General features: G+C 39.4%; 1 protein-coding gene across 2 annotated transcripts in view; it reads left to right on the top strand.

The window, feature by feature from the left end:
- The first annotated feature begins 1,991 nt into the window (after window positions 1-1,991).
- Window positions 1,992-8,525, top strand: part of ATG5 (autophagy related 5) — a 131,164-nt gene continuing 124,630 nt past the window's right edge. Inside the window, exon 1 of one of the 2 annotated variants that reach the window (XM_063096913.1) lies at window positions 1,992-2,266. The gene's annotated coding sequence lies outside the window, so the exon portion shown is untranslated. Of the gene's footprint in view, window positions 2,272-8,525 lie in introns of both variants that reach the window. The other variant, XM_063096912.1, reaches the window with a different exon arrangement.

Below are 8,525 nucleotides of genomic sequence, written 5' to 3'. Positions count from 1 at the left end.
ATAAAAGAGAGCAGATGGGACCTTGGGTGAAGAAGTAATGGCATGTTAGAGTTCACGGGGGTAGTAGAGATACCTTAGATTTTAGGAAAGCAGATTTAAATAAATTAAAGTTAAAAATGTTATGATACAATGGCTTTGTGTATTTTAAGGTGTGAGGCATGCAAAAATAAAAACTTTCAGAGTGAGAGGAAAAGAGCATATTACTAACAAAGACTTCTCTTGAGCCTCTCCTTTGAGCTCAGAACTTTGGAGGACTTGTGTATTTGACTTTTGTTGAAAAGAGGACTTTTAAACAAATTCACGCAAGTCAAATGGCTGCCTGAGAGTCACCCAAAATGAGCTGAGGCTTGGGGAAAATGGTAAGGCCAATCAAAAAGGAATCTTTAAAGGTTATATTCATAGAAACAAATAAAAAAGATGCAGCATCACTGATTTGGACAGAAGACATAATGTTAACAAGTGGAAATGACAGAGAACACATAGAATTCCAAATTTTTGCTCAAGGAACATAACCATCAGATGGGAAAGAGTATTATTTAATAGGGACACTGATAACTGGACCATATCCATAGAAGAGATATGGCATGTGAAGAATGGCTAAAAGAACTGATGTTTATCGCTGAGTGGGTTATGGGGTGTAAAAGCTATGTTTTCATATCCGAAATGCTGTCTTTTAGAAGAGGGGTTAAATATTTCTGTTGTAGGTTATAGAGGGAAGATGAGAGACAAGGGGAGAAAAGAAGAAAACAGGGTGAATTCATAGAAGTTACAGGAAGCTAGATTTTAGGTCAAAGTAAGAATTTTTTACCTATTAGGGTTCTTCATGCATAGTTTCCTCCCCAACATTTTATTAGAAAAGTTTTCAAACATACAGCAAAGTTGAAAGAATTTTACAGTGAATGCCTATTTACAGGGAACCCACAACCTAGATTCTGCCATTACATTTTAATGTACTAGGTTAATCACATATTTATCCATTTTTCCCTTAATCTATCTTATTTTTTTGATATATTTCAAAGTAAATTTCATAAGCTTTTGTCTGCCATTGGGAAGGTGAAGTACCTTAATCTCAGGAGCTTCCTTACAGAGGTTAATAGCTGTTTGTTGGCGACAATGTAGAGGGGATTTCTTCCCTAAGAAATGTACTTTACAATGCCACCCAGTGCACACCACATACATACTGAAGTAAAAATTTCATAAGCAATATTTACCCTTTACATGCATGAAGCATGCAGATATTTTCTATTTTATTTCATCCAAAAAAAAAAATGCTAGTTATGCTACATAACTTGATTTGATGACCCACCAGTGGATTGCAACTCACCATTTGAAAATCACTGTACTAGTCAAACTCTTATCTTCCCAATTATCAGGAACATGTTTTTGAGTTTCAGCACAGTATTTACTTGGCATGCATGGCATTACTGCACGTGTAATTAAGAGAAAAACCTTAAATGCCTGGTAAGACTTCTGGATCCAATTCACACACTCTTTATAAGTAAGTTTACTAATTATTTGTTATTTTCAGAAACTAGAAGATAAAGATAAGCACTCTTGGGTAGGTAGGAGAGTTCATTACTCACGTAGTCTTCTGTCAAATGCGTCTACTAATGCCTGTCATGGTTCTATGGCACGGTTCAATGTTAGGAAGATCATATGAGAAAACGAATGTGCAAGCACTTTGAAAACTAACGTTTCATTAGTACCATTATGTGATGCCGGGAAGAGGGATGCGGCGATCAAGCTCTGGAGAGGCAGTGTCTCAGTATATTTGTAACTTCATGTTCTTATAGAACTGTTACAATTAACTTTCCCAAAGAACAACGACTACACTTTGGCGCAGATAAACGTAGAAGTTGTCAACTTGGAGGGGCTTGGCCACATAGTCAGGCGCTCTGTTCATCTACGCATGCTCAAGAGCGGCTCCGGTCTCCTCCCAGGGTTGGGCCGAACGCAGGGGGCGGAGTCCGGGCCACGTGGGGTCTCGTGGCGTCATCTCCGGGCGCCGAGGGTGACTGGACTTGAGGTGGGCTTCCAAGGCTCCGCGGCGCTGCGGGTTGTATTCGCTGGATACGGGAGGGCGGAAGTGCAGCAGGGCTCGGCTCCAACCTCCGCGCCGGTGCTTCCTGCGGCTGCGCGGGCTCTCCGGACTCCTGCTCCCGCGTCTCTGCAGGACAGTGTGTCAGGCAGGCATCCAGCCCCACCGCCCGGCTGGAGCCTGGGACCCGCGCTTCTCCACTGGTGCGGGAAGCAGCCGGCGCTTCGGGTAGGGTACGTGTGTGCGTCGCCCAGTGTGAGGAAATGCCCGGAGGAGGGGATCTGGGGAGGGGCCAGGTGTGGTAAGGAGGAGGGGTGAGTGGCCGGCGAGAGCCGCGCTCCCCGGGCGGCGATGGCGGGTGAAGGTGGTTCCTCCGGGCAGAGGTGGGCTTGGAGAGACGCCGCCCCCGGTGCCCTAGGGCCGGCCGGAGGGTGTGGCTTGTGTGATCTCCCCTGGGGAATATGTCTGTTGCTTATAAAGGTAGGAAACCTAGGGTCTAATCTCAGGCTCTGGAGTTCAGTTCAGAACTTGGGTTGTTCGTGGAACAGTTATTCAAACCATAATTATTCCACAGGGTAGTTCGGTTATATTACTCGGTATTTCCTCCAATTTATCTTCTCAGAGGCATTCCTGAAGTCTCATTTTAATGATAATATTTCTGTTGACAAAGCACTTTCACATACTTTAGTTATACTTTGGATTATTTTCGAATCATATCTGAACTTGAGGAACCTAAGAAACTGGATTGGTTCTAGATTTTTCTGAGAGGTGGGGAGGCACAGCATGACTTCTGTAATCAAAACTCAGAGACTTATAAAACAGCAGCTGAATTCTCAAGGCCTTCCAGAATTCATTTGATAAATCTGAGACCTTGAGACTGTGGGTACTTGCATCTGAACTGAACTATTTGTGATTTCTATTTGAAGGAGTTGAATTTTGAATCTGAAAATAAGGACGTTGGGCTGAGAGTAGTAGTTGAGAGGAATTTCAGAATTTTACACTAAGGTTATACATGTGCTTTGATCCTCAAAGATATGCTAGTTAAAATTGGGCGAAAATGAGCCGAATGTGACTGTGTCGATATAGGATTTTAGAATAGTGTACACGCTTCAAGTGTGGGTTCGTTTCATTAATTTCACAAATACTGAGTACCTGCTGTGTGACAGGCACTGGACAAAATGGTAAAAAAACAATGAACAGTGAACAAACAATAAAAAGTCATCATGAAGTTCACTTGGGGATGGGAGCGAAAACATTGGTAGAAAAATTAAAAGTACTGTAATATGTCAGGTGGTGAAAAGTGCTAGAGAGAAAAAATCAATCACTGAAGGGGAATGAGGAATGCTGGTGGTGTGGCAGGAAATCCCAGTGGTGGCCATAGAAAAGATGTCATTTGAGCAGAGACTTATTGGTGATAAAGGGTGCCATGTGGAAAGCCATCAGAGCTACCACAAAGGCCCTGAAGCAGGAGCGTACCAGCTAGTTTGGCTGGAAAAGAATGTGATAGGGAGAGATAAGTAGTAAATACTCAGGTGGGAATGGGGCAAGTCATATAAGGCCTTGTAGGACTTTCTGTAAGAACTTTGGTTTTTACTTGAATGAGCTGGGTTTTAAGGAGTAGATTGATCTAACTTGTGTTTTAACAGGATGTGATTGCTATGTTGACTGTATGCAGTATGGGCAGAAATAATGAGAGCTGCCAGTAGACCATTGCATTTGTTAGGTTAAAAGTTAAAGTGACTTGGATCAGGGTGGTAACAGTGGAGGTGGTGCAAAAGATCAGATTCTAGACTTGTTTCTAAGCTACAACAGCATGGAAGAAGGGTCAAGGATGCCCCAAGGTTTATGGCCTGAGCAACTAAAGAACAGAATTACCACTTAGTAAAATGGGGAAGACCACAGAGTAATAGGGGAGTGGAGGGAGAAAGATCTGAAATTATTTTGTTTTGCATATGTTAAATTTTCCAAATGGAAATGTCACTATGAAGTGAGTTCAGAAGAGAAGTCTGAGCTGAAGATATAAATGGTATTTAAAGCCACACAAGAGGGAGTGGTTCAAGGATTGAGCCCTGGGTCACTTTAACATTTAGAGGTAGGTGAGATTTATGTGTTCTCTCCCCCGCCCCCCACCGGGCTGTCCAGTAAAATCCCTGTTGAGAAATCACTGATCTGCAGTAATAGGATGGGAAGAAAGGTTATTAGCTGAGAGAGAAGTTGAGGAAGGAGATGTGAAAATTTGAGGGAGGAGACAGTATGCAAGAGTAGGAAAGTGGGATAGTAAGTGGACTAGGGAAATTTAGGACCTAGGAAGTACTCTGGGTCCACGTTTGAGATTAGTGTTCTTTAATTTAAAAGGAGATCAGCAGCCAGCATAGATTATTACTTTTAGATGTTTGCAAACTTAATCTAATAAGTGTTTGATTTTTTAAAGTAATTTCTATGTAGCTGGAGATTTTGTCAGCAAAAATAGCTTTAGTTAGTAGGTTAGCCTTTTTTGGTATGTAGTGTGAAAGGGACTTTTAATTGTGCATTATATTTTCATCATACTGTGCTATTTGCTGAGTGACTAATTGGTTAGCAAGTGTGGTTGGCTGGGCATTTACTCTGTCCCAGGCCCTGAACTAGATCAGAAAATAGAGCAGTCAAGAAGACATAGCCCTTGCCCTCAAGAAGCTTATTTCTAGTAGGTTACATCATGGGTTGGATTGATATGTTTCCAAAACATTGTCTTCAAATTGGATGGATGGTAATGACTGTGTAGTGTATATAGGAGAGGGAAAAATCTTTCTAAAATAATGAAATTTGCTGAATTTAAAGCATGATTGTACTAATTTGGAAAAGAGTTTAGGTGGAAAAGTTTCTTAAGTAGCTAGATTTATACATTTATATATTTTCCCCATCACTTAACAAAAATTCCAAAGACTGCTATGTGCTAGTTATGCTAATGTTGGGGATAGGAAGGTAAATATGACTCAGTTTCTGCTCTCAAGGTAACTCTCAGTTCAGTGTGGGGAGGGCCAAGAGACAAGATAAACAGATAACTGCAACGCTTGGTAGTACATACTGCTTGGTAGTACATGCCGTTAAAGAAGTAGGGCTGGCCAGTTAGTTCAGGTGGTTATCATGTGGTGTTAGAAAACCAAGGTTGAGGGTTTGGATCCCTTTACTGGCTAGCTGCCAAAAAAAAAAAAAAAAAAAAAGTAGAGTGAAGTCTGGTTAGGGGGAAGCTTTCCAAGGAACTGATATTAAGCTGACTCCTAAAAGAGGAGTAGGAGTTGGCCAAGAGAGGATTAAAGAGTTGGCCAAAAGAAGAGGGAGAGCGTTTAAGCAGAGGAGCCATGGAAACATGAGGAAACCATGTATTAAATACATACATACACCATTTATGGAGTGGTTACCATGTACTGAACACCTAACATCCCTGTGAAAGTTAGAATTATCTTCATTTACAGATATGAGGTTCAGAGAGAATAGGTTTGTTGTCCAAGGACACGCAGCTAATAGGTGGAAGTCAGGGTTTAAACCCATGTTAGTCCGATTTCAAAGCCCCTTAACTACTTTACTGTATTGCCTGTTGTCACCATTTAAATCTTTTCTGTCCTTGTTCTTTATCCTGCAATCATTTTTCACCAACTTCTATTCATTCTTCCTTGGAAAGACTCATATCTGTCTCTCACCAATCCACTAGTACCACTCTATGTCAGGAACTCATTACTTTGTGCCTTGGTTGCTAAAATTGCTTCCTGGCTATCCTCTTTGACTCAAGGCTCTTGTTTTGTGCACTCCTATCAGATAACTATTTTTATTTCACCATTATAAAACCTTATAAGCTCCCTAGGCCTGGCGGATGAAATTGAGACCCCTACAGTCTTCTATTTGGTATGCTTCATGATTTAGCCTCATTTTACATTTACAGATTTGACATTAAAGGAATACTAATCGCTTGCATTTCTTAGCACTTACCATATGTCCTTGCTATATAAAGTCCAAACACTTTATAGATTTTTTTTTTCAGGACAACCTTGTGACTTGGGTATTATTAATTTCATTTCACAGGTAAGGAAATGGGGCTAAATTAAATACAGTGACTTCCCTAGGGTCACATGTAATATTAAAACATGTTATGGTGTCAGCTCTTTCATTATCTACTATTCCTCCTAACCTAAAATTTCCTAAAAAGTTGGCACAGTTGCTCCTGCCTACTTCCTGCCTCTATTAATGGTATTTTGCCTTGCTTGTAATATTTATCTTCCTCTCTTTGCCTGTTTATATTCTGCCCATTCTTCCAGTTCCACATCTTTTAAAATTCTTCTTTGAACATTATAGGATATGTTAACATTTAACTGTGCATCTCCCCACCCCCATAAAAGATCTGACAAAGTAACATATGATTATACCATGGACATATGGACATTTTGGAGTTGGCAATCATTATGATATGATGGAAGGAATATAAGATTGGAAATCTGGGTAGAGATATGGCTTCTAGTTTTGGCTCTGCTGTTAGCCACAAGATTTTAGAAAAAATCATCTTTACATCTCAAGTTTATCATTTGTAAAATGGGAACATAGGGGCTTTTTATCATTTGTGTATCAAGTGTGAGTTAATGTAAAATACCTAGTGTTTCTGAAATTACTTGATATTTAAAGCAGTATGTAATCTATTATCTAATTTTTATTATCTAATCTGACCTACTCATCTCATTTCAGGGGATTCTGCTTGGCTGTATAATTTTGCATTCATGTATTTCCATCACATTCAAATTCAGTAAACATTTTTTAAGCACCTATTATATTCCAGACACCGTTCCAAGTATCAGAGGTTAAAAGATGAGTAAGATATGATCCTTTTCCCCGAGGGAATGCATTACAGTCTACTGGAAGAGGTGCATATACAACTAAGAATCTTTAATATAAGCTTATAAGTGCTGTAGTAGAGGAAATGTAAAGGTGCAGTGAGGAAGCAAGGAGGATTCTGCCTGAGTCATGCATAGATAAAAGACTATTTTGAGCTGGGTCCTGAAGGATGTGTAAGTTGGAAGACAAGGTGGGGAAGGCTGCTTTAGGTTAAGGGGACCACCAGCATGAACAAAGTTACAGAAAGAACATTAAAGTCCATGGTATATTTAGAGGATATGGAGATTACAATACCTTCTGGGCAATGACTGAAGTTTTTAAAAAGTTTATTGTTGTTATTTTTAATTCCTGCAGCACCTGCCATAGAACTGGGCATATCAAATGACTCTATGTTAGATGTTATTAGAAGTGTCCAATGCATAATTTTAACTATTGTTTTCCTTTACTCTTATAATTTTTGTTTGTGTCACTTAATGCTTTTCATTCTTAGTTCTTGAAGTCTTTAAATGTCGACTTTTAAACATTTTTGGAGGCATGCTTTTATTGATTCTGTAAATTATAATGATAAATAACCTTTATAGTACTTATTTTATGATAGGCACTGTCTAAAGTGCTTTACATGTATTAATTCATTTAATTCTCACATCTAATGTGGTAAGTGCGGGTTTCTCATTTTACAGACGAGAAAACTGAGACACAGAGAAATTAAGTGACTTACTTGAGATCGTACAGTAAGTGGTGGAGCTATGTTTTGGATTTAGGCAGTCTGGCTCCACAGTTTACGTTTTTAACCCCTACACTGTGGTGCCTCTCAAGAGTTAAATTTTACTTTTCTGCTTCTGTTTAAAAGAGGATTATTGAAAACTCACATCCTTCAAATTTTTTTTTTTTTTTTTTTTTTTTTGTGGCTGGCTGCTAGGGAATCCAAACTCTTAACCTTGGTGTTATCAGTCCCATGCTGTAACCAAGTGAGCTAACAAGCCAGCTCCTCACATCCTTTAATTTTATCCATTTGTCACCAATTTTTCTTGTACATTTTTTTTTTTCTTTTTCTTTTTTTTTTTTTTTTTTTTGTCGTTTTTTCGTGACCAGCACTCAGCCAGTGAGTGTACCGGTCAGTCCTATATAGGATCCGAACCCGCGGCGGGAGCGTCGCCGCGCTCCCAGCGCAGCACTCTACCAAGTGTGCCACGGGCTCGGCCCTTTCTTGTACATTTTTTAGTTAAGTATATTCACTAGACAAGAAACTTTCTTTCTTATGTAATTATAGATGATTATTTATTTGTATTGAAAGATTACTATTTTAAGATCCTATGAATTTGGGTCTGCATATATTGAGGCAGTAAGTAGCCTTGTTTGCAGTTTTCAGAAATTTGTTTTGCAGAGTTTGTTTTGCAGAGTTTGTTTTGCAAAATTTGTATCAGCTCTACCACATTACACCTTTAGCTGCCTTGGCTCATTCTTCCCTTGAGAGCCTATAAGAAATCCATATGTAAGAAACAATAGTATATGGGAAATAAAGTATCAATTTAGTTTTCATTGGTTTTTGTACCTAAAATCTTAGTGTAGAACTTTGGCAAACTTGGCTGGAACATAAGACTTTAAAACCCAAGCCTGTAGTTGTGGTTTT

The sequence above is a fragment of the Cynocephalus volans genome, chromosome 5, assembly GCF_027409185.1.
Source record: "Cynocephalus volans isolate mCynVol1 chromosome 5, mCynVol1.pri, whole genome shotgun sequence".
Lineage (NCBI taxonomy): Eukaryota > Metazoa > Chordata > Mammalia > Dermoptera > Cynocephalidae > Cynocephalus > Cynocephalus volans.
The sequence above is the reverse complement of the archived record's forward strand: the minus strand, read 5'-3'. Positions and strand labels throughout refer to the sequence as shown.